Raw genomic sequence first — 27,154 nt, 5'->3', positions numbered from 1 at the left:
TTGTCCCTCTTTAAATATCAGTACAGATGGAAGCTTAAAAATGTGTAAAACGGGCGTGGTGATGCATACCTTTAACCCTTTAATATAGCTACAGGTTCTGAATTTTTTCCTGGTAAAATTTCTAATGGGCTATAATCCCCCAAAAAAGTTGTGAAACAAAAATTCAGAAGCAAAAATCAACCCAGTTTTAGGTCTCTTTGTTTGGTTCCAGAAGGAAATCTTTTTTTTCCCTCCATTTTTTTAATTAAGAATTTTTTTTCATTTTACACACCAATCAGATCCCCGCTCTTCCCCCCTCCCATTCCCCCAGCCTTCACCCCCAACTAACCCCCCACTCCCCCCTACAAGAAGGCAAGGCCTCCCAGGGGGAGGCACATCCAGTAGAGGCAAGTCCTAGCCCTTCCCCCTGCCTCAAGGCTGCACGGTGTCCCATCATAGCCAGAAGGAACTCTTAAGAATGCTATGCATCAAGGTTAATTAAATTAACAAATTAATGCGTACAGATTATGAAAGGTTATACGGCACTAGATCAGCGCTGGTTACAGCAGCGGTGCTGATTTGGTGGATGGTGGAAGAATCATGGGTGGAAGAGTCATGAGCCATGGTTACCAGAGTTAGAATGGGCTTTATTAGAAGAGGGGATAGGACAGGAGAAGCCAGGCCTGGCAGAGAAGAAACAGAAGGAGAGGGGTGCAGAGAGACAGAGACAGAGCAGAGACAGAGACCAAGAGCAGAGAGGGTGTGTGGGAGAGAGAGAGAGAGAGAGAGAGAGAGAGAGAGAGAGAGAGAGAGAGAGAGAGAGAGAACATGGGGGTGCATGTCTGGCTTTTAGGCTGGGACGCAGTCGCCCGCTGATGACGTATAAGGCGCCAGATGTGCATCTGTGCATCTACAGAATCCTTACAGATTACTCTTTACCTCCATCTCCTCTTAGCTCCCCTACACCCTTGTCTACCCCGTATCTCCCACACCTTCTCATCTGTTAGCTTTGTCCTATGTGACTTTCCATGGCTTCCTTTGTAGCCTGGTGGGCTCAGCAGTGGCTATACAACTGAAGACAACAGCTCCCCCTCCTTAAGAATCTATCAATAACCAATAGTTCAGCAGGAAGGGGTAGAACGCTGTGAGCCCACCCCCATCCATGACTGTTAGCAGGACTGGTCTTGCGAATGCCCAGAGCAGGCAACCCCAGCACTGCGTTCCTGATTGCAAGGGTGATGCTGTACTAGAGGACAGCATTGAGCAGCACATCTGTGTTCATTGCTGTTACGAATTTGCAGGAGTGGAGAACTCCCAGCTGGCCAGGCCAGGGTATCCCACATGTGAGGGAAAACACACTGGGCAGATGCAGCAGGGGCAGCTGCACGTGGAAAGTCATTCACACCCAGGCGCTGCATCCGCGTGGAGAGTTTATTATAATAGATGGAAAGAAAGGAAAGAGGGAAACGGAGGAAAGATAAGAGAGAAAGCTGAGGTGTGCACACATCATGGAAATGGAGAAAGAACAGAAGAGAGAGGGAGGGGGGAGGAGAATTTCCTTAAAATGAGGCTTTTATGTCAGGACCCAGGGTGGCCCCAAGGGATGGGTCAGAATATTAACAATTGCTGTTCTATTCACAGTAACTAAGAAACAGAAGCAGCCTAGATGATGAATATATAATGAAAATGTGGTACATGGGGCCAGGGTTATGGTTCAGCATTAAAGGGGCTTACTGCTCTTCCAGAGGACCTGGGTTTGGTTCTCAGTACCCACATGGTTCAAAACTGCCTGTAACTCCAGCTCCAGTTCCTCAGGCAATCCCACACATGTGAGGCTCACAAACACATAAGACTAAAAAGTTTAATAAAAAGAAAATATAGTGTCTATACGCTTAATTTTATACAGCTGTTAAGAAAAAATTATAAAGTCTGCAGCTGATGGAACTAGAAAAAAATGTACTATTGAGATCACCTAGCTCCAGAAAGACACATGCCACGTGGTATCTCTCACATGTGAATCCTAATTGTGACTCTTGGTTTTTTTGCTGTGAAAGAAAGGAAAGTAGGAAGTGGGCATTGGAGGGCAGAGGGGTGGTGCCTTCAGGCATGAGAAACAGAACCACAGGTAAAAAGAAAGGGGAGTATTAGTGTTAGTTATTTAGCTGCGTTGTGTTCTTACCCTGCAAGGAAACGTCACGAAACACGACAGAATCCGCTTATAAGAGTTTATTAGAGATAAAGGGATAGAGAGTGCTCAGGCCTGTGGGAGAGACACGTGCGTGGAGAAGAGAGAGAGAAGATAGAAGAGAGGGAGAGAGAACCGGGAATATGGCGCTCCGCTTTAAAAACCGGCTGGGGGCGTGGCCAGGTCACGTCACTACTCCACGCGTGTGTGTAGATCACATGGTCACGTTGCACGCTGCCATGTAATGTCATGGATTCTGGTCACGCGAGATGCCTTGGCCGGAACTTGCTAGGCGGAGGTGTCCGGCCTGACCGGAATTGGCTAGGCGGAAGTGTCCGCCTGGTAAATGCGACCGTTGGGGGGGCATGTTGTGAACCCTTCATTCCCGACTCTTATTTTTTAAAAAAAGAAAAAATTGTGGTTGACTGGGTACGGGGGCGACGTTTCTCTCAAAGACTGCTTCCAGCTGAATAGTGGGCATTGGTTGGCTCTTGGGGGGGGGGGTGAGGGGTATCTTGTGAAGTCCAGGGATGATGGTGGAGGTCCTGGAACGACGTTCTGCCGTCTCCTGGTTCTGCGGCTGTCCATCCGTGCTGGTGCTGGGGGCCTCCCATTTAACAAGATACTGTTGACATAGAGAGAGCTTAGAGAGAAAGAATCATTATTTTATTTTGGAGTTGGCATTTGTCTGAGGTAGATTTGGCCTGCCCAGATAGAGGCATGTGACATTTACCTGAGGTAGATCTGGTCTTAGTACTCTGCTTAATTTCTATCTGAGACAAGCCTCATTAGAGGTAGTTCATTTAAGGCACCTGTTTTCCTTAGGCAAGCCTTGCTGGAGGTAGTTTATTTAAGGCACCTGTTTCCCTTATTAGGTTAGCACTTAGGAAACACAGGTGATCAGTTGCTGCGTATTGAACAATGATAAATTGTTGTATTACATTATTCTTTACCGCCTAGGTATTTTTGATGGTTCTTTTTGCCTCCGGCTCTGTGTGGCCCTGGTTGGGAAAGGAAGGGGTGATACCTTATTCCTCTGGAATCGGTGACAAGGCAGTGGATCCTGATGTCCTCTGGAGCTTGAGAGTGAGAGGCCCTGTTTGTTTCACTGTATATGAAGAGAGATTTTTCTGGGATGGAGGTGAGATAAAGGGTTTTAGGTGAGACAGGTGGACCCAGTGAGGAAAGCCCTCAAGTTTAGCAGCTGTGGGGGTTACAAGAATTACCTTGAAGGGTCCCTGCCACTTAGGGGAAAGGGGCAAAGGGCGCTGGCCTGGAGGAAAGAGAAGAACCTGATCCCCAATGTGTATTGGAGATGGGCAAGGATTGTCACACGGCTGAGGTAGTGAGCAGTCCGCATAGCTCCATAGAATAGACCTTAGGTGACATAAAAGAGGAGTTAACAGGCTATCTGGAACAGTTGGAGGCTTGGAAAAAAGACCTGGTGTTAGAACTGGTCTGAGGAGATATTTAACTTTTCCTGACGGTGGGCATATGGGTAAAATCGAGCTGTAGCCCTGGGGAGGTAGGAAGCCTCCAGCATGGCCATTATATGGCCTGAGTTAGACACGGATCCTCCTTTTGCTGTGAGAAGTCCACGCTCCCTCCAAATAGCAGCGTGGGACAGGAGGATATGAAAAGCATATTTGGAGTCTGTAGAGTTACTGGCTAGGAGAAGTCGGAGAGCTGCTGGCGTGTCTGGGAGGAGGCAAATGTGTGGAGTGAAAAGAAATGGACGCTCCTACCTTAGCTAGGAGATCCTTCCCCATTAAAGGTACAGGGCAACTTGGCACCACTAAGAATGTATGTGTGAGAGGGATGCCTCTGAAAATACAATTAAATGGCGGTGTCTGCTGAGGTAGATAAGGCTGTCCCCCAACCCCGACAATAAAGGAGGTGGCATCCCAAAACTCCCAGGACTGAGTCAATGGCTCTGGTGTCCAGAAGGAAAGAAACAGATCGTTTCCCTGCTGCGTTCTGGGTTCCCTGTCATGTCTGTAGCCAAGCCTAGGTCTGTTGGAGGTCTTAGCTTGATGTACCCATGCATCTTGGTGCCTGGGGGCAGTCAGCTGACTCTGTCTTTCTAGGCGGCACTTTTAACAAGGCTGTTGATGGCCTGGCAGGGCATTCGGTAGCCCGTGGCCTTTTCCTCATTTAAAACAGGGACCCAACAGCTTTTGGAAGTCAGCGAGTGCCAGCACTTGGCAATTTTGTTTTCGGGCTTTTATCTCTTCCCTGGCACACCTTAAATGCCACAGGTGACTCTTTTGCCTGTGGGGTCAGGAGCCTTGCTCTCCAGATGCTTAAGTTTTAGTCAGGTAGGTCTGGGGAACAAGAGACAGATTTTCGTATTTATCCTGAACTATTTACTGGTTTTAGGGCAGCCTTACAGAGGCCTGTCAGGAGACAGGTAATAAACCTATCTCTGGCTAGACAGCCACTCTGGGTGTTGTAGTCCCAGTGTGGCTCTCGGTCAGGAACCGCTTCAGCTCCTGGGGGATGTGAAAGGTTAGTTTGATGAATTTCGTCTGTATGAGTCCTAGCCTGCTCCCATACACACCTGAGCTCCTCAGGAAATCATGAAAGGTGAGACTATAAGATTGAGTTATATATTGAAACTGTTTAATAAAGGAAGCAGAATTAGATGTATAAGAACCCAGCTTACTTTGTATCTGAGAGAGTTCTGTTAGAGAGAGAGGATGGAACATGAATTTTAATTATTGGTTCCTTAGCAAGATCTAGAGTCAGAGATTCCGGAGTCAGAGAATCCTCTGGTTTACGTACAGCTAGGAGCATATGAGCAGGAGAGAAGGAAACGAGAAGAGACAGTTTAGCGTTGAGAAAGAAGAAAGCAACTCTTTCCATTTGCCTGAACACCGACAGTGATTGGATAGCTCCCGTGAAATATCGGGATCTAAGGAGCCGCTCGGCGGCTCTTTGTTATTTTTTAAAGCATACTTTGGCCACTTTTTTGAACATAAACAAGTTAGCTTAGAAATCTTTACGTAAGGCATTAAACTGAGAGGTTTTAAAGCTTCAACAAGACAGCCTAACGGAGAGGAAGGACTAACAGGGTTGGAAGCCTTGTTTCCCATGTCTGCATCGGAGGCAGAAAAATAAAAAATAAATGTGATCCGGAGCCAAGGCCCCAGGCGTCCCCAAGGCCAAGGGCGGATACCGGGCGCAGGCTGCTCCTTGACTCGTCAGCCACAGAAGCAGGGGCCCCCTCCACGGTGAGGAAAGGATTCCCTGGGAATCCAGACAACGTTTGCCCCTTCGTCAAGGAGATGGACGTGCCGGCCTCACGTGGCTCCCAGGACGCACCAACGGTGGTGGCCCTAACGCGAGAAATATCTCAGACTGCAAACGTGGGAGACGGCTAGAAAAGTTAGGCCTGCGATAGGGGCTGACCGTAGCCAATGAAGACCGTGGTCGGGGTACCCCCGCTCTCAAGAACACGTGTGAGGCGCCGGAACTTGCTAGGCGGAGGTGTCCGGCCTGACTGGAATTGGCTAGGCGGAAGTGTCCGCCTGGTAAATGCGACTGGGGGGGGGGCGTGTTGTGAACCCTTCAATTAGGGGCAGAAAGGTTTAAGCAGGGGACACACTGGGGGATTGAAAATCAAGGGGTCAAGGGGTAAGTGATAGCCAAAACAAGGGGTGTACAAAAAGCTATGTGGAAGCCAGGCAGTGGTGTTGCATACCTTTAATCCTAGCGCTCAGGAGGCAGAGGTAGGCAGATCTCTGTGAGTTCAAGTCCAGCCTGGTCTATAGAGTAAGATCCAGGACAAGCTACAAAGCTACACAGAGAAACCTTGTCTCGAAAAAAAAAGCTGTGTGGAGACACTATCTTGTAACCCAATTAAAAAAATGCAAAAGGGATTACAGGCAGACACCCTGCATGGGTAATACTGTTGCCCCTAGCAAAGGGTCACTAAATAAACCCTGGTACTGGGTGTGGGACACCATCATGGGATTGTAAATCTCACCTGATGAGAATAAGACCACAACTACAATTTTTGAGCCCAATTTGAAGCAGGCTTTATTAAATACTGGCCAGGACAATGGACACTGGCCAGGTTCATACCCGGGGTTGCCATAGTATGGATATAAATTACATTAGTCAGGAGCCTATAAAGGCACAAATCACAAAGGTATATACTCCCCACTTTTGTCCAATTGGGCAAACATACATCCTGACATTCTTTCTGCCTGTGTGTAATCAAGCACATCCTGTGCAGTTGGGGCAACCAAGCTTTTTTACAGAAGAGAAAAGGTGTGACTTGTTATCTTGCATGAATAATAAATAGCCCCCAGGATTCCAGGAAGTGATCTGTCCTTGGTCAATTAGGATTTACATATTAGAGGCAATTTTGCTTTAAAGATCTCCTAAGCACAGTATTTTAAAATACAACTGTAGCCATCACAGGATCTGATCAGGGAGGACTCAGAGACCTTTAGAGCAATACAGGCTCTTGTCAGTTACTCATCAGAACTAGAGGATGAAGCCTCCATGGAAGACACCATGCATCTTGATTGCAACATTCAAAGAAAGCAAGCTAGAACTGAGCTGGAAACTACTTCTTCCCTGTTGGCTAATTTTCAAAGTTCCCACAAGATGTGAAGCAGGCAGCTGGGCAAGAAAAGTTACCAATGGTCTCTTCCAATTGGAAGATCAAAACTAACCTGCCAGGCCAGATGTGCCCACCTGTGCAATAATGGCACAGTGTTATAGGAACAACCAACTTCTCCATGCTGGATTTGAAGCCTACCCAAATGGAGGGAGTGAATGCCTGGTGTTGTAAGTCTGGTTAATGACTCATGCATAGGCCCAAGGAGGTAACTTACTATTGGAGATTTTTATACCCAAACTACCTTTTTGCAATGATTCAGCTGAGAGTATTCCCAGGCCACTAATAGTGGCAGATATCTGTAATCTCAACTTTCAGGAGGCTGAGGAAAGAGGATCATGGTCAAGGCCAAGCTGGGCTGCATAGTGAGACCCTCTCAAAGAAAAGAACCAGTAAGATGACTTTGAAGGTTAAGGTTTTTGCCAAGTAACTATGCAACCCATGGGAAGGAGGAGGGAGAAAACAAACTTTACAAAGTTGTTCTCTGACCTATGCACACACACTCCACACATATGCAGTAATAAAAAATTTAAAACAGAAAAAAGATTGAATAAATGTTAAAGATTGCTGCAAAGTGCTATCTGATTAGTCCTCAATCACACTGTATCCTAAAGATCCTTGTTGAAAGATGTGGCCCTATGACTAAGTTCTAGCCACAGAACATGAACAAATGTGATTCATGCCTCTCCCATGACTACCCATTAAAAACTGCCTGCCACTCTCCTCCTAGGTTTCCACTGGCTGGTTGTTAAGGACTGAAATGCTCTAAATCAGAGAGGCTCATCACCTTTAGCTAGAAACAAAATAAGTATTTCAGGCTTTGCAGGAAACAGCAGGGAGTGATACAAAATAATACCTCTTGGGGGCTAGAGAGATGCTCAGTGGTTAAGAGCACTGGCTGTTTTTGCAGAGGACCCAGGGTCAATTCCCAGCACCCACATAGCAGCTAACTACGATAAGTCTAGTTCCAGGGAATCTGATGCTCTCTTTTGGCTTCCAGGGGCACTGCATGAACATGATACATAGATATACATACAGGCTTGTGGGGAGCCATCCCACCCCTACTTTTCCCCAGAGTACTCTTGAGTAGGAGCAGCAGGAAATATTAGAAGTATAGAGGGGAGAGAAGCAGATAGAAAATACAGGATAGCCTCGGGAGGGCCTGTATCCTAATCCATCAAGCCAGAACTTTATTCCAAAGGGCTTTTTATGACAATGCCAAGGGATCCTCCTTGCTAGGTACATCCAAGTGTAGATACTTCCAAACACCTGCTACTCAGGCCCATAGTCCAATCATCCTCTTTATGCAAACCTGCTGGATAAAGCCACCACAAAACCTGGATGAGCTCCAACAGGTCCCCCTTCTTAATATTTAAAAAAAAGAAAAAGAAAAAAATTCCTATTAAGAGCTCACAGCAATCTCCAAATCTGTCACACCTCCCACTGAAGGAGTAGAAGATGATATAGATGGAATGTCCTTTTGGGAATTGGTCTAATATGACTACAGCAGTCTTAGCTGCATCAAACCCTTTTAAAATAAAAAAAACTCTTGATGCAACTGCATCAAACAAGTCAAACTCCTGATGCAAGTGCATCAAACTTAAAAACTCACTTAGCTTCATCATTAACATTAGCAGGTTAACATAATTCTAACATAAGTATTGCTATACATCATTACAGTTCTCTCAAATTTACATCCAAAAGCAAACTCTGAATAGAATCATTAACACTTAAAAAACTTTAGCAAAAAATCCAAAAGCAACTTTTTAATAAAACTCTTTACACTTTAAAGCAATCTCTTAATATAACCTTTGGATTTCTTACTAACACAACATAGGATAAACTTCTGATGCATCCACATCAAACTTAAATACTCCCTGAACTTGAACTAACTTGGTGTATCAATATCAATAGATTAATAACTCTATCATAAAAGTTACCATACACAATTACAATTCCTACAAAGCTACATTCAAAAGCAATTTCTTAATAGAACTATACAAACATAACATTAATCCACTCAAGTAACAAGAAAATATTTTTTAAATTAAATAGCCTGAGAATATAACATTTCCTTTTGTTTATAATTTCTTAAACTAAATTTCGAGCCTAGTTAGAAGAAAACCCAAACTTCTCCGTTTAGGATAACATAATAACTAACATAAATATTATATACAATTATAATTCCTACAAACCTACATTTAAAAGCAATATTCTCAATATAACCATTAACACTTAAAAAAAACTTCAGCAAAACATTCAAAAGCAATTTCTTAATAAAACTCTCTACACTTTAAAGTAATCTCTTAGTATAACTATTTGCATTTCTTACTAACAAAACATAACATTAATCCACTCAATAAGAAAATACTTTTTTTAAATTAAATAGACTAAGGAATATTAATTCCCCTGTTTCTTTATAATTTTTAAACTAAATATCAAGCCTAGTTAGAAAAAAAACTCCAACTTCTCTATTTAAACAGTTCCATTTGTAACACAAAACCAGTTCCATAAGCAGTTTCTTTTTTATATAAATAGCTCCATTTTAAACACAAAACAATTCATGAATCACCACAGCTAATAAAGCACATATGCATACACTTCATCTTGAGCTTAAGCACAAAAAATAAATTTCTCCATTTAACCAGTTCCATTTTTTAACAAAAATAGTTCCATAAAACAGTTCCTAAGTCATCACCATTGATAGGGTCTATATACATAAGTAAATTCAAAATTGTCCCATTGCAATGAAATCAACCCTATGCAATTCATTTCTTAAGTCCAAAGATTCAAATAATAAATTCTGGTACCAGCTTTCCAAATATGGAGAAACCTATAACCAAAACCTTTTTGTAGTTTTATCTCAGTTTTTCAAGTGCAAAAAGTTAAAAAAAAATTCTGGTATTAGACTTCTACTTCCAAATATGAAGAAATGTTTCTCACAACCAAAACCTTTTTGCAGTTAACAATTTTAGTTCAAACAAGCATCTCTGCAACTTTTGTTCTCATGGACAGAAGTACTTTCAATTACAACAGCATTTTATACTAGTCTTTCCCTCGGGATGAAAGCTATTAGCTCCACAAGAGCTGATTGGTGAAAAGCCCTCTCAAAAGAGACTTTCTTTTAGCCAGCAAACAGAAACTGCAAAGCCTTTGCTGCTAGCTCAGTTTTACAGCTTTTACAGTCCCAGTCTGTCTGTGCCTTTCATAACCGGTCATTTCTGGGACCTCCGAGTCCTGAGAATAGAAAGCTTTCAATCACCTTACAGCCACACAGGCTCAAGGCTCCTTCAGCTGCCATGAGCTGTTGCTTTCCTACAGCAACCCTGGCTCTGGGAGGAAATCCAGCTGCTACTGTGGCTTCCTTGGGTCCCATTACCTGCTTCCAGCACTCTGGGTCCCAGAAACTTCTGGATGCTTTCTTGTTGCATGCTGAATATAACCCCAGGGCGATACCATGGCTCCAGCCACACCCTGCTGCTGGGAGGTTGGGCTGTGTCCCAGCAGTTCCTGCAGAGCCCCCGCCTGAAGCATGCCTCTAGCTCCCTGGGCTCCAGCACTCCAGCTGCTCGCTTGGCTCTTGGCCTCTTCCCTGTCACCTCTGCTGTGTCACCTGCTCAGCTCTCTGCCTTTCCCATGGCATCTCGGGGCTCTGACTGCCAGGGACTACGGTTCCAAGAGGCAAGACTGTACCAGCCACTAGGGTCTAATGAAGCCTTGGCTGCGCTTCCATCCACTACCTGCTGTGGTCTTCACTCCTCTCCGCACTGCTGCTTTCTCTCTGCAGAAAGCTTGCAGGCCCTCGGGCATCTGCCACCTGCACTGCGCTAATGTCCCTCGGGCCTCAGCTGCAGATGCCTGGCTGTGGCTGTTTTGCTGCCCCTAGTGTCCATCATTCTTAGCGGCGTCTGGAGTTTCTGAAGCCGCTCAGACTGCCAAACTCGCAGACTGCCAGACACACTACTCTCTGTGTGCTAGGCTGGGAAAACCTACTCCAGTACTCCACTCTAAATTCACCTAAGCCTTCACAAGGTATATACCTAAAGCTTATTCTCCCCTAATATCTCAAAGTAAGTTTGTGGCTTATTTTACTAAAAAGAGAGAAAAACATAGAGAAACATAGACAAAGACAAACATTTACTGTAGCACTTGGGCATCCTTTAGGCCCCTTTTTTTCTTTTTCTCCTGAGGATAAACCCCCCTGCCTCATTTAACATTTTTCACTACAAAATTGGACTGATTCAACTGCTTACTGGCAGGTAGGTCCTTACTCTCACTTTTGCCAAGTACTCTGGATTTTCTTTTTGTCTTTGTCCTTGTTCACTGGCACCATCTGTGGGGGGCCATCCCACCCCCACTTTTCCCCAGAGTACTCTTGAATAGGAGCAGCAGGAAATATTAGTTAGAAGTATAGAAAGGGAGAGAAATAGATAGAAAATACAGGATAGCCTCGGGAGGGCCTGCATCCTAATCCATCAGGCCAGAACTTTATTCCAAAGGACTTTTTATGACAATGCAAGGGGAGGAGCAGAGGACCTCCCCCTTGCTAGGTACAGCCAAGTGCAGACCCTTCCAAACACCTGATACTCAGGCCCGTAGTCCAATCATCCTCTTTATGCAGACTGCTGGATAAAGCCACCAGGAAACCTAGATGGGCTCCAACACAGGCCAAACAACCACACACACACACACACACACACACACACACACACACACACACAAATTTAAAAATGAAGCTAGTTGAGAGGTGGCAGTGCACACCTTTAATCCCAGCACTCATGAGGCAAAGGCAGGTGGATTTCTGTGAGTTCAAGGCCAGCCTGGTCTACAGATTGAGTTTCAGGACAACTAGGGCTACACAGTGAAGCCATGTCTGGGGATGAGGGGAGAAGCAGCTACCTCTGTGCAAGGAAATTTGGCAGTACCTAGCAAAATGACAAATGCTCCTGGGTATTTGACCCAGCAACCCCATTTCAAGTAACCTACCCCCAAGACAGGTACCTGTCTCACTGTACTGTTCATGATAAGAAAGACTGGTACCCTCAACATCTGTTTAGGAAGGTACAGCAATAAGCCACAGTGCCTTAAATTACTCAGCAATGCGAAGGAACATGAGGAATTGGGTCTAGAACAGCTGAGGTTAAATCAAGGGCTGTGCATGGTTTATTATACCTTCTTTAGGGAAGCAATAGAAAAACATGTAAGTCTTGGCTATATCCAGAAGTCTGGAGGTAAACACGTGAGTGCTGCAGGGAGAACAGGGTGGAAGTGGCAGACCTACTATGAACACACCTTGCCATGGAACTTCGCCCCCATCGTTTGCTCTGTGTAAGCAAAAACAGAGACAAAAGTCCCCAGTCACAAATACAACTTTATACTGAATTGATAGCACAACCACTCATAGTGTGAACAGAGGGGGTTTTGGTGGCATTGGGGATCAAACTCAGGGCCTCAGGGCCGCATCACCAGTTCTTTGGTTTTCAGATGAGTGCTCTCATCATGACTCTAGAACACATCTCATACTGGGCTTAGTGGTCCTGTGAGTAGAACACTGGCATTGAGACTGTGGCACCACTATGGTATATGTTAGGACCAAGCAAATGATTGTTGATGCAGAAGGCCACCCTGATGTGCAGAATTATGGTATAAGAAGAGAAACCTCAGAGTCTCAAATTTGAAAGTGAAAGCAGTGAAAATTCTTCTCTTCAAAGAAAGGCATTTCCTCTTCTATTGCAAAGGTCTGGAAGTACCAATAACCCAGGGATGAGAGCAACTGTGCCCAAATATGGCTTTCTAAATGACCTATGAAAGAAAATCGGGACAGCAATAGGAAATTCCCAGTTTAAGGCAGGGACTGTGTGGTAACAAAACAATAACAATGAACTTAAGCGCCATGCCGTCCCCCACTGTGTAAAATACATGCGCAGCCAAATGGTTGGGAGCTTTTTCTTCCTAGAACAATTCAAACTCATGAGCACAGGAGTAGTGACAGAAATATAAAGTCAGCATTTTGTAATTATGAATGAAACAGCACACGTGCACACACGTGCACACACGTGCACACGCACACTTTAAGAAGGATTTATCAAAACCCACAACGGAGTTCAGACCAACATAGCCTGCACCGCTGACCACAACCAGCGCCACTAACTGGCACAACTTGACATTCCGGGTTCTTGTTGCAGTAAAGTCAGCTAAAGGGGGTCCTCGCCTAATAAACCAAACCAACTACCTGAGAAAATCAACTTCAAAACCTTAGCTCCTGGTTGGGTAGCAAGGCACACAGTGTGGTACATGATAAATGGAGCAAACCCCAAAATAGTTTAGATTCTAACATATTCTTAAAATAATCGGGGAGCTATGGAACTGGATATGGGGATTTTTTTTAATCAATTATTTTGTTAAATGTGAAATGACTCTCTTTGTTGTGAGGGAGACATCCTGATGCATTTATGAAGAACATGACGGCTCATCGGGGTTTTGCTTGCCAGGTTTGACCATCCCCCATTAGAAGAAATAGGTGAACTAAATCAGCATTGTTGCTTTTGTTTTTTAGATAGGAGTTCAATATGTAGCCCAGGCTGGCCTGGAACCCATTGTGCAGACCAGGCTGGCCCAGGACTTTTGTATAATATTTAAGGGTCCAGCCTTAAATTTATACAAATCCAGGGGCCCAGGAGAGACACTACCATTGGCGGGCATGAATCCAGTTGCTTGGATTCACCATCATTCAATCACTAGTTCAACTCTGTCAGATCTCTTCATTTCCTTAGTTCCCTCCATCCTCAGTTCCCTCAAATCTTCAATCCCTCAATCCTCCTCCCTCCTCCCCCAGGACTGGTCTATATCCTATCCCAAACAGCAACACCTTATGTTTTATATACAGCACAAGATTGTAGGGGTCCCAGCTAGAGGCTTCCTGGCAATTTATTTGCAACCCACAAGGGGAGAGGTAAGAGTGGAGTCAGTTAGTAGTTAGGATAAGTCAGAAAAGGAATTTGTATGCTAGAAATATATCCTTACTGTGGTTAGGAGAAAGCATTATGAGTCTATCATAAATGTGTTCAACTATAAACTTACAGGTGATAGGGTAGGGAAAGTCTGTAGGTCACTAAAAGTTAAAACTCACTTTTTTCCTCTGCCACCAGTTTCCTGACAGGGCTGGGAAAGAGTACTGATAGCTGGTCAATGTGCATCACAACTTGAAACACCTGCTGAGGGGGAACTCTCTTTGATCTAAGAGGTTCTCTAGGAGAGAGAGAGAGAGAGAGAGAGAGAGAGAGAGAGAGAGAGAGAGAGAGAGAGAGAGAGAGAGGCCTTGATTTGCACAAGAAACAAAGCTTGTTTGTCTAGTTGGTAGGCATTTGACCTGTGAGACATGTAGTCTCAGAAAGGACATTTTATCTTAGTTTGGGAAGTTTTCAGGCATCTAACAGACAGCCTGGTAGCTATCTGTTCCTTGCTTGTCTTTTGAGACTTTGTTTGGGGTTGGCTCTGTCTTAGGAAGTAGCTCAAGAAGGGTGTTTGCAAAAGGCAGAAACCCAAAACAAGTGCTAAAGAGGGGGCCTGGAGCTCAGAGCAGAAGGTTCTGTCTACCTGACTATCCAGGTGCTTTGAAATAGAGATTCACACACATACACATTTTAGGAGAATTATGAGCACAAGGAATTCACAGCAAGGCACAACTGAATAGTAAGCCGCATAACACCAATAGACATTGCTGATTGGCTTCCCACTCGACTGACCCCTGGCTTTATCAAAGTATGGCTTATAATATACAGCTGGACTTTTATTTTATATTGCTACGGCTCACCACACAGAACTCTGTTTCCCAAGTGCTGGGATTAAAGTGTATACTGCCATACCTAGTAGAATTATTTGTACTTTAATAACTGCAGAACATATTTGCATAAAGGCTCATTACCCTATATTCTCTTTTTGTCTCTTCAAAATTTTATAAAAAAAAATTCTTGTAAAACTTCTGTGAAGTTCAAGTCATCCCCTGAGATGATTCATTCTATCCTTCAGTGTGCACTGAATAAAGGCCCACCTGTGAAAAATGTAGGCATTAAATCCCTGGAGACACAGACCTGTTCTGCCCAGATTAGGATCCCCAAAGAGACCACTGGAGACCAAAGATGTCCAGAATGCAACAGCAAGGTTTAATTCAGTGCAAGTGCATAGTTCAAACTAGCAGGGAACCCTCGTCCACCACACCCGATGCAGTGAGGCAGAGAAGAGAGTTCCTCTTTCTTGGAGAAGTTAGTTTTTATAGGCAAAACCCACAAAATTTCTTAGAGGGGAGGGGGTTAGTACAGGTCCATCCTTGATTGGTCCAGTTTTTCCCGGGCCTGGACTTTGTCTTATTCTAGCTTAACTGTTTGCCCAGTCAGGAGTTTTACAACCCATCTCTGGGGTCTGGTCATGTTATCTCTGGAGAGGGGCATCTTGCAGTTGATTGGTCACCACCAGACATCTTGACTTTGTTCTTTTAAAAACACCTGACTTCACCCTCTCCAGGAGGGGGGAACTGACTCAGTTCTGTTAATTTTTAAGATATCTCTTTCCTCAGGTCTTTTGGGTTTCTGGGGGAACTGTGTCTGGGCCTTTGGAACTGTGTCTGGGCCTTTGGTGGAGGTCTTTCAAGACCCTTATCCCATGCTGGAAAGGACAATCATTATAGCTCTGGAGAGTGTCTGGCTACAGGCGTATGCTACCATGCAGTTAACACACACCTAAGTGTTAGCCTAGACACCCAGCCTATGACCAGCAACCTAGATCTTAATGATTCCATTTTGTTCTAAGAGGAAAAGCCAAATATTGTATAAAATGTTATATGTAATGATCTTACAGTTATGGCCATACCTTAGATTGTGAAGCAATTGTGACACTGACATGAAGATATGGTCAGGATCAATGTTCGAGATGATGTGTAAAAATAAAAATGATAAAAAGGTATCATATAAGCACAACATGGTATATTTGTTGAATTAAAAATACTCACACATAAGCATGAATATGGTGGAAGGCAGCCAGGATATATGCCAAACAACGTCACAAGCTAACTCTGCATGGTTAAGTTGCAGAATTTTTATTCTTTTCTTTTTTCCTTTAAAAGTTTTTTGAGATTATAATCTAATTACAGTATTTCTCCCTTTTATTTCCTCCCTCCAAATCCTCCCATATACCCTTCCCTGCTCTCCTTCAAACTCATGTCCTGTTTTTTTTTAACCAATTGTTATTTGTATGCATATATGGATATGGATATACATATGCATTACTAAGTAGAGTCTGTTCAGTCCATATAATGCTACCTGTGTGTATAGTTTCAGGGCTGACCATTGGGCGCTGAATCAGTTGGTATGCACTTCTCTGGGAAGGCCGCCTCCCGCCTCCCATTTCTAGCCATCCTCAGTTATCTGTATAGTTCTCTGTAGGGTTGAGGCCTCGTGGGTTCTCTATGTAGATTGTCATGTCCATTGGTGTTATCCTTGTTCAGCTCATGTTTGGACAGTCATGCTGGCCAGACATGACTAGGAGACATAGTCCCACAGCAAACTCCCTGATCCTCTGGCTCTTACAAACTTTCCATTTCCTCTTCCACAATGTTCACGGAGGCTTAGGCACAGGAATATTTTGGAGATGCATCCATTGGGACTGGGCTCTATAATTCTGCATTTTTATTGCTTGTGGATTTCTCTAATAATCTCTTTGTGTTGTGAAGAGAAGTTTTCTTGACGAAGATGAAAAATACACTTATCTGTGGGTATAAGGACAAATGATTATAGGCTTTTGATAGAGGTCATGCTAGTTTAGTAAATTAGTGTTTATAGATTCTCTTCCAATAACCATGACTTCACTAGCCCTGATTAGCTAACAAAGTTACCAGTGCCAGGCATGGTTTACCTCTTGTTGAACTTGTCAAGTCCAATCAGAGAGCTACTGGTACCACCAAGGTATGTGTACCACTACCGTCTCTTTAGGGTTATCCTGCCATGCTGGTCTTTGATGTGGCTCACAGGTGTCATAGCTGGGTAGGACTGTTGGTTGTCTCCCTCCCTTGGAAGCTTGCATAGTGCCTTCAGATACCATGAAAGCTGGTCATCAGGGAGGGGACTTTTCAAGTCTGTCCCAGCTTGTGGGCCTCCAGGCTCTGTTTCTGCAGTACCTGTGTCTTCAGCAATAGGGACTTAACTTCACACCTGAGGAGTAGCCAAGGGAAATTGCAATTGACTGTATGTTTTGGGAGTCTCTTAGACAGCCCTAGACAACAACTCATAAGAGTACTTTTCCTGTATGCTATTGGGGATTTTGTTAGGTGATCTTTGGCTCTTGGAGGGAGCACAAAAAGTCCAGATGAGAAAGGTTCATTAAAATATATATATGTATATTTATACACACAATTTCTTATATTATGTTTTTTTTTTGGTAAATAATAGTATGATTCCTTGTAGCTTTTTCATATGTCCTTGTTTGTTTTTTGTTTTGGTTCTGGTTTTTGAAGACAGGGTTTCTTCGTGTAGCTTTGGCTGTCCTGGAACTCGCTCTGTAGACCAAACTGGCTTTGAACTCATAGAGATCCTCCTGCCTCTGCCTCCTGAATACTGAGATTAAAGGCGTGTGCCACCACCATGTGGCTAGATATCCTTATTGTTATTTGACCCACCTCTCCTCCTTCTGTATATACTTCCCTCTTCAGTCCCTAAAGAGCCTGCCTTTCCCATTTCCCCATCAAATCGCTTGCGTCCTGCTATTCCCCTTTACCCCCCTTTCACCCTCTTCTGTATTTACTCCCCTCCCCCACCCTAGGGACTCCCCGCTCCCATTTCCCTGGCACCTTGCTAGTCCCCTCTCTATTGTTCCCCTACCTCCCTACCTTGACAATGGTTCTGTTTTACTTTCCTTGTTTCCGTAGTCCCTATAGGCTACGTATTCACATCTGAAGATTGGTGCTAGGAGCCTCCAATAAGAGACCGTACAGTGCATGTCGTTCTGGGTCTAGGTTACCTCTCTCAACTTGACCTTTTCTACTTCCATCTGTTTACCCGCAAAGTTATTTCATTTTTCTTTACAGCTGATTAGTATTGCCAGGGTGTATGTGCCACATTTTCATTATCCATTCATCTATTGTAGGACTTGTTTCCAAACAATAAAAACCAGAAGCTTTTGTAGTTTCACGGAGTCCCACTTGTCAATTGCTGGCCTTCAACCTTGTGGAAATGGAGTCCTGTTCAGAAAGTCCTTTCCTACACCTGTATCACTAGGGTATTACTGTTTTCTTCCAGCGGTTTCAGGTTTCAGGTTAAGGTCTTTGATCCATTTGGAGTTTGTTTTTGTGCAAGGTGATAGATACTGTGTACTGCATGTGGACATCCAGTTTTCCCAGTACCATTTGTTGAAGATGCTTCCTTGTTTCCAAGGTTGTTTGGTTTTTGTTTTTGAGTCTTCATCAAATATTAAATGGCTGAAGTTATGTGTGTTCAGGAAAACCGAGGTACCCGATGATATGGATTCACAACACACCCCCAAGGTTGGGCATGGTTGTGCATGCCCCGCGGGACCTAGTCATTTCCGCCTAGTCATTTCTGGGTCGAAATGTCTAGCATGACCAGGACCCGTAAAGCATGCAGCGCAACCATGTAATCTATGCGCATGTGTGGAATAGCCACATGAGCCTGTGTGTGCAGGTGCGGCCCAGCCTTTATAATCTGGCGCCATGATTCCCGGCTCCATCTTTACACATGTGTCCTCTCCATAGGCCTGTGCACCTCTGTCTCTTTACCCTATCTTAATAAAACTCTAGTTAGTGGATTCTGTCACATTTCATGACATTTTCTTGCAGGGTAAGATCGCTGCAAATAACCAACACCTGATAAATCATGTAATTTGCACTTGGCATTTGGTCTCTGGGAGCTCCTTTTAGGGTGCTTTGAAGGTATGGAAATTAGCTGCCTAAACTATAATAGAGAGTAAATAAAAATACCCTAGGCAGAGGGAAAGTGCTTCAGTCCTTCGAGACTGGACCCCCCTGCAGCCATGAAAGGCTAGATTCATTCTTAAGATGCCTCTGAGTCTTCATTCCATGGATCTGAGTGGAGCCACACACCCGGGTTGCAACCACACATTTGGTGCCCAACGTGGGGCTTGAAGAAGGGAAAGGATCCACTGAAGGACAGAGGAACCGGTCATCTTAGGAAGTGGAGGGAACATTCGCAGGGTAAGAGGACTCCAGGATTGGCAGGGTCATGGGGAATTTAAACTCCCCATCTCAGGAACAACAAAATGTACAGTTGCTAAATGCTTGTCAAAATAAAAAGTGGTAACTGCACAACTTTTAAAGATAGAAATACAATGGCTCCTGAGACAGGAAAAAAAATAATGAAAAAAGATCTTTCTCAATAGAAAAAAGGGAAAGAAAGAAAATAAAAAAGGAAGTCTTCCCAATAGAGAAGAGGGAAGGGAAGGAAATAAAAGGAAATTCCCAATAGAAAAGGGAAATTTTTTAATCAAGAAAAAAGGATTTTCCCAGTAAAAAGGGGAAAAATATTAAAACTAGGTTTAAAGATTATAAAGTGACCCAGCCAGCAGGGCTATAACGGGTACTCGACCACCCTAAGGATGGAATGTAGGGACAGGAGACACAAAGGAAATACAACAAGTCAAGCTTCTGATCAAGGTGCAACTTAATTTTTCTCCAGGGGGGTTTATATAGCTCCTGCAGGGTGGAGGGAGCAAGAAGCTGTTATCTGCATAAGGTGGGGCAAGCTAACGGGATGTTTGTACAGGATGTTTACAGGGTGAAAGGGTCAAGGGCTCTGACTCAATGTTCTGTTGCTAGACAACCTGACTGTAAGCTGATCTAGTTCCCTGTCTTATCGGGGGTCTGTATTTTTCCACTAACTATAGATTCTGTCCTTGTCCCTGACATCTCCCCCTTCTTAGTAATAAATCTAAGGGCCAACATAAACCAGGTTCGAATGGTCTAAAAGGAGGACTCTGAAAGAGGCTTTGCATGGAGGATTACAGAGGCCCTATCCCTCTAAGGGTTGTGAAAAGGTCCGAGAGGGAATGTCTCTCCAGACTCAAGCACCACAGGCATCCCCATAGTGCGGGAATCAGTGGACCATGCAGTTTTTTGAGGGAGCAGAAATGGGTAAGCGCAAGGTTGCTACTGCACAATCGCTATGCAACAGGGCATATAATCCAGGCTCTCGGGATTTTGGGGTACCATGGTCCCCAGCCTGTGCAGTCCCAGCTGCACTCCAATCATGCCTTGAGTGAGCCCTTTTCCCACACACAGGTGCAGCCTCGCCTGAGTGAAGGGGTCTGTGTGGGGCATCTCTAGTGAGGGGAAATTTCAACCCTGGAGTCCTGCATATCAAAGCAGTGGTAATGAACCTGGATCTGCCTGGCCCCAGGTCTGTTATTTGGCTTCGGATGAACGGAGTGAGCTGGGAAAGTGCCCATGGCCCAAAGGCAAGGACCAGGAGCAGGCCTACAACAGGTCCTGGGAGGGAGGGAAGAAGGGTCGTTAGCCAAGGGGAGGCGGAAAACCAAATCTAGAACCACCCAAGCTCTTGTTCTCCTTTTCTTTTCTCTTTTTCTAGTCCTTTCTTAACCTTTACTATACTGTCCCTGACTACCCCAGTGTGGTCTGTAAAGAAGCAACATTCTCTTTGGACACAGTACAAAGGCCACCCTGTTGTAAAAAGAGGAGATCCAGGCCTCTCCTGTTCTGTAAAACTACCTCAGCTAGGGAGGAAAGGGATGACTCGAGGGCAGAAATTCCCCGTTCAAGTTGGGCAATATCCTCATCTATGGAGAGTTGAAGCTCAGAGTAATGTTGGTTGAACAGGACCAGAGATGCAATTTCTGTGCCTGTTCCCGCTGCTCCAACCCCCAAAAGGACTGCTAAGGTGATGGCAGTAACAGGCTCCCGTCAAGGCATTTGTCTCAGCACGGCTTCTCTTCCTAGAGGTCTAGGAATTGATCTGGGGAATAATAGGTTGGTCTAGGTGGAAGGAACCTGAGTGCCCTGAGTGGCAACACAGTGACCCGACCCAGTGATCTGCAGGTGCACTGCATATGATGGGACCGGTGGGCTTCCTCTGCCATCAGTGTTACAGGATTTTTTAAAAGAGTATCTTTATGAGCAGAAGGTTAGAATCAACTGAGCGAGGAAGATTTGGGTCTATGGCACACGCATGTGCCTAGTACAAGGCATCTTCTACCATTGCTCCAATGAGGATGATGAGGGCTCCTGCGCTGACCTTCCCTGCTCCTGCTCCCGCTCCCACTGCTGTACCCGCCGGTCCTTCATGGGTGCCCTCTCTCTGGTGCTTCCCTGTTTGCTGTGCTACCTGCCAGCCACAGGCCGTGTCAAGCTGGCCCAACATGGCCATGTCCACCTGTGACACCAAGGCCAGCAGGTCCGACAAGCCTTTCTGACACTTTGGATGAAAATTCAGCACTGCCCTTGGAAACATGGCCCCTGCAGTCAGACTGGATTTGTGACAAGCAGTGTCCCTGCTCAGCCCAGAACGTGACTGACTATGGGACTTGTGTGCTGTGTGAAAGGTCTCAAACACAGTTTGCTGTGAAGTTCCCACTGTCCCCCCCACAGGAACTCTGAGCAGAGTGATAACAGAGCTAAAGGGCTGGTGGGGGTTGCTGTGGGTGAGGACAACAGCCTGGAGGGCTTGCTGGAGGGACAGCATTTGAAACAAAAGAAGTTTCCTCAGGAGAGGGGCTGTCTCTCCTGGGCAGATCAGGTATATTTACAGCTCTAACCAGGCATTCCGGTAACCATCCGGGAGCAGAGTGTATCTCTTTTATGGCACCATTAACAGGATTTAGCCTTTCTGTGATGATCAGCAATGGTGTTAATGCTGAATGTTCTCCTACGTCACATCATGAGAATCAGAATGCTGCTGCCCCCCCCAGAGTCCCCCTCCCCCTTCCGGCCCCTGTGACTCTCTCCCCATGAATGAAGGAGCCAGGAGGCGCCAGGGTGGAAAGGCCCTCCCCTCCCCCCTCCACGGCCCCACAAGCTCCCCTCCCCCCAGTGCCACCAAGACCTGACCCTCCACAACAGCAAGCATCCGGCCCCACCAGCACCTCAGTCCCAGGAACCACCTCCAAGGCCGGCTCCAGCCCCCCTCCCCCATAAAGACAAACCATCACCAACACCTCCTACACTTCCAGATCCTCCACTACCACCCCCTCCAGACCGGCCTTACTCTGTTGGAGCAGAAACATGATCTCAGAGACGACCCCATCCTGCACACCAGGCGACTGCCCATCCAGAGACAAAATGTCTCCTGTCCCCTCTAGCCACCCAGGGGACTCATGGTTGCCTCAGCAAATCCTGAAAGCACCAGTAGCTACCCCATGCCCTAGTTCCTGGCAGGCAGGGTTTGCGTTTTCAAAGGCCAAGTGTTTAATGTAGGGAATTTTGCCTGTGCTGCATTTGTATCATAGGGGGAGTTGCCGAGAAGTTTCTTTAGCGTCCAAGTTTTTGAGGATGGCTGTTCAATATTCTTTTGAGCAACTTCTCCACAATTTTCTGTAAATTCTGTTTTCCAGAGGACAAAGTCACCCCCAGAAAGAGCCGCACGGGCAAGGAAATACCAGTCATTAGGGGTCAACCAATGTTCACTCTGGTTTTCCACCAAGGCCAGTGTAAAAGGAGCTATAGGACCATACTGAGCACAGGCGGATTTCAGCTTTTTAACAAGGCGGAAATTTAATTTGTGATAAGTCTGTCCTGGCGGGGGTCCTCTGATGACGGCTCCTCCTTCTTCTCCCCCTCCTCATTTTGGTCTTCCAAACCCCGAGGGGCCGCTCTGGGCGGCCGCCTCGGATGAGTCCCCAGAGGTCTGGCTCTGGGTAACGGGAAATGCCAGGACAGGCTGAGGCTTACTTTTTGATTTACTAGATTTTTGAGATGGTTTTAGCAGGCCAGGAGCTCCCACTTCAAGGGCAAGATCTTTAAGTTCTTTGTCAAGAGTTTTCAATTCCCTTAAAAGCTCAACAAGTTCCCTGCGAGCCTGGAGGGCCCGTCGCAGTGAGCTGAGATCTAGGACAGGGGGAGCCAACTCATCAAAAACGGGCCTGCAAAAGTGGGAAAACGAAGAAACATAGGGAGGGGGCATTGCAGAAGGGGGAACCGCCGGAGGTTTTTGAGGGGGTATAAAAGGGTCCAAGGACTCCTGTTTTAAGGGGAGATTTTTGCAGGGGGGCCAGTCTGGATTATGGTAACGGGCAGCCCCTTTCTCTAGAAAAGCCTCCTCGGTGGGGTCTGGAGGGGAGTTAGAGGTAAAATTATTAGCAGAGGGATAAAGATGGGCAGGAGCGGACTCCTGGGGATTGTTAGGTTTAAAAGTCATGAGCGTCTCCTCTTCCATAGAGCACAGGTGGTGATCTGAGGGAATGTTTACAGACCCTAAGAATGTCATTAATAATCAAAAAAGGCTTTAAGAACTTTTTTCTTTACCCTAGTTCCTTGTGTCTTGAGGGACTCTTTTAGGTCAGAAATGAATAAATCTTGTGACAAAGTTGCCTGTCCCATGGCTCGTCACTTTCTTACCTGCGTCACCTCCACGCTCCTCCGGGATCGCGTCCTGACCCAGGCGATTTCAGGGGGATCCAAAAACTTCACCAAGGCCTTGGTCTTTCCTCCAGGAGATGACGTTCCGAATCCTCAAGAGGTGGTTTCGTCCATGTTGGGTGCCAGTTGCCCCGGCCAGCAGGGCTTCAACGGGTACTTGACCACCCTAAGGATGGAATGTAGGGACAGGAGATACAAAGGAAATACACCAAGTCAAGCTTCTGATCAAGGTGCAACTTTATTTTTCTCCAGGAGGGTTTATATAGTTCCTGCAGGGTGGGGTGGGGGGGAGCAAGAAGTTGTTATCTGCATAGGGTGGGGCAAGCTAACAGGATGTTTGTGTAGTATGTTTACAGGGTGAAAGGGTCGAGGGCTCTGACTCAATGTCCTGTTGCTAGGCAACCTGACTGTAAGATGATCTAGTTCCCTGTCTTATGGGGGTCTGTATTTTTTTTTTTTTTTTACTAACTAGAGATTCTATCCTTGTCCCTGACAATAAAGCCCCATAAAAGTAAAATAAAGGAAATAAAAACGCCTCTTCTCAGTAGTAATAGAGGGGGGAAAAAGGCTTTTTCTGTGAGACCAAAGTTCCTGCATTTTTACAGAATAACAAGTTAATCATGTGATAGTGAATGTATGACCATGGAATGTCCCAATTCTGGTCTCCATGGTGATTGTTTAACCACAGAATGTCCCCACCTGAGGGCAGCCAATGAGAAATGGTTATGGGCAACCACCCCCCTTAGAAGTAAGATTAAACCATGATTTCTGGAAAGTCCCTAGAAATGAGCCAATCAGAAATGTACATGTATGGAAATCCCCTGCTATTGTAATCTTGTGGATTTTGTCTTTAAAAGCTGTGCACAATTCAGGCTGGGCACTTCCTCCAGCCTCCACTGCATTGGATGTGTTGAACGAAGTCCCTGCCTAGGCTTGTATTGCTCCTGAATATCCTGAATTAAAGCCTTGCTTTTGCATTTTGGTATGCTTGTCTTTCGGTGGTCTCTCTGGGGGTTCGCGATCTGGGCACAGCACTTTCCAATATAAACATTTCAGGATAGCTACAACTCTGAGCTCTTTCTGTCTGTGAGCAGAGTGTTGGTATCTGAATTACAAAGAATCAACAGGTGGGCTTCACTGCTGCTGGCTGGACAAGCAAGCAAGCCCAGAGCTTAAAATTTTGTCTGGTTGCTTAACTTTGGTTTAAATGCGGGAATAATTCAATGTTAAAGATCTCTTTGTGGGAAATGTTTTCTGTTTTTCTCTAATGGTGGGAATAATTCATTATTAGCAGTCCCTTCATGGGAGAAAGAGGAAGTATAAATGGGCTCAACTTCTGGTGAAGAATGGTTTCAGTCAGGACTTGGAATGCTAAGTTGATGCTGTTTGAATTTCCAGAGATATTAATCATTAAGTGTATAGAAGATGTTCTTTCCTTTTGATTGTCTAATAAATGTTTGGATGGAAGTTTGATAAACTAAAGGAACAGGATTCATAATTTTAAATTATATACTGGTTATGCTCTTGTCTATTGATCATTACTGAGTATTTGGATCTGCTCTTTAAGTTACTTTCTAAAAATTTTTGGTTAAATTCTATAGAAATGTAATACCTAAAACAGATTGGGTTGTTAGCTTATTAAATAATGTGATTGCTAGGATAAAAACTCATAGAAAAAAATCTGTTACTGATAAAGAGGTTATTTTTTTTCAGTAAACAAAATACAAGTAAATTGTTTGGTCCACACTGTTAATAATTGGCGAGTTGCATTAATGTGTTACTTGGAATCTATAAAAAAAAAGGAGCCTCTTTTTAAGATTTTATAAAAATATTTCAGAATATTGCCTAAAGTTACCTCTTAAAATCCTATAGAGATTGTATTTAATGCTTTTATAAATAGCATATGTAAAATTAGAAGCTGGTGATAGAATTGCTCAATTATTATTACTTTCATATCTTAAATGCAAAATGGCACCTATATTTAGAACTGGAGGCTTTGGAAGTACAGAAAAAAAATGTGTTTTGACAAACAGTTATCAATGATGAATGGCCCAAATTAAAAGTAAAATTAAATGAAATTGAGATTAAAAGATTATTGGATTCTGATGCTGGATGTTTCTATAATTTCACAAGAATCCTGGGATCCCAACTGGTCTTTACAAGAAGTCTCCACTCAATTTGTTGGAATCCCATCTAAAATAAAACAAAGTATAAAATATATTAAATGTATAGAGCCTAAAGAACAGATAGGAATGTTAAAGCCTTATATGGCTGATACAGCCATGAATTTATGGGGTAGAGATTTGTTACAACAATGGTGAGCTCAAATTAATATTTCTATAATTTCAAAAACAGCTTGTAAATTGTTAATCCTCCAATTAACATAGTAGTAACTTGGGGAGATAGAAATATTCCTGTAGTGGTTAATGAGTCTTCTTGGCTACCTATGTCAACCAAGGTCCCCCTTAGCAAATGGAGGAGGGTAAAGTGATTGACAATTACACTGTTGGAGTACAAGGAATTCCTATTTTCATGGGAAAATAACCTCTCAAGTATGGCTATCCATAGTCAATACTACCCAAGATTATCATACTAAGTTTTATATGCTTCATACATCCGTTTTTTAAGGACAAGAGATTAATGCTACTAGTTCCATAAATCTACCGTTCTGTGAGATGAGGGTTACCAACAAGGAATCTGACTGGGTACATTGGCAACAGTGTAAGAGTGAGAAATCTCGAGTGCTAATTAATATCTTCCAAGGAGACATCATTGATTGGAGCCCTTATGGCACCCCTCAAGGAAATTATTCTCACTCAAAATTAAGATGGAAGTGGTACAATTTAAACGGAACTGTGGAAATCAATGCTTCTATTAATGAACCTACTCGGTGGCATGGAGTTGGAATGTCAAGTCCTCTCCTGCAATTTGGTGATTCATTTCAGACTTACTCATGGAAATTGACAAGTGCCTTCTACCCCCTTAAAGCATGGGAAGGAAAAATAAACATTAAGGATGATAAATACACTCTGTCTTTTAGACTAAATCAAAGCCATCCTATTATGGCATGTGTACCATTACCTTACTTGCTATTAAAGGAGCCTGTACAATGGCACCCAAATAATTACAGCATCACTTATGAATGGTGTACCCTGCATATCTGTGTTAATTCTAGTATGTTTTTAAATTTGACCTTTGAAAGTTTATATATTCTTAGGACAAGGCCAGCAATCTGGATACCGGTGAAGTTGTCGAGGCCTTGGCAACACTCTCCTGTGATGATCTTGGTATAGAAACTCGCTGACAGAATATTAAAAGAACACATTGACGGTTGGACTGGTGGTTGCAGTTATTATGGGAATCATTTCATTGACAGCTATGGGAACAGCAGCTGAGTGGCCCTTCATAAAGAAATCCAAACTGCTGAATTCATTAGAGACTGGCATAGACATTCAGAAGAACTTTAGACTGAACGAAATAAAATTGATAATGAGATAGTAAATGAATTAGATGAATTAAGGCAAGCTGTTGTATTGTTAGGTGCTGTGGATGATTGATTGATAAATAAAGTACTGATTGGCCAGTAGCCAGGCAGGAAGTATAGGCGGGACAAGGAGAGAGAAGGCTGGGAAGTGGAAGGTTGAGGCAGAGGGACGCTGCCAGCCACTGCCATGAAAAGAGAGATGTAAGGTACCCGTAAGCCACGAGCCATGTGGCAACTTATAGGCTAATAGATATGTGTTAATTTGAG

At 44.3% G+C, this 27,154-nt stretch overlaps 1 long non-coding RNA gene and 1 pseudogene across 1 annotated transcript; one reads left to right on the top strand and one right to left on the bottom strand.

Moving 5' to 3' along the window:
- The window catches only part of LOC143268211 (bcl-2-related protein A1-like), a 282,316-nt pseudogene that overhangs the window by 98,740 nt on the left and 156,422 nt on the right, over positions 1 to 27,154 (top strand).
- LOC143268078 (uncharacterized) lies at positions 2,191 to 5,544 on the bottom strand. Its single transcript, XR_013043665.1, has 2 exons — positions 3,024 to 5,544; positions 2,191 to 2,976 (listed from the first exon to the last, which is right to left on the bottom strand). It is a non-coding gene; the product is annotated as an uncharacterized LOC143268078 (long non-coding RNA).

This window comes from Peromyscus maniculatus, chromosome 12 (assembly GCF_049852395.1).
Source record: "Peromyscus maniculatus bairdii isolate BWxNUB_F1_BW_parent chromosome 12, HU_Pman_BW_mat_3.1, whole genome shotgun sequence".
Taxonomy (NCBI): domain Eukaryota; kingdom Metazoa; phylum Chordata; class Mammalia; order Rodentia; family Cricetidae; genus Peromyscus; species Peromyscus maniculatus.
This window is presented reverse-complemented; position numbering and strand designations above follow the sequence as displayed.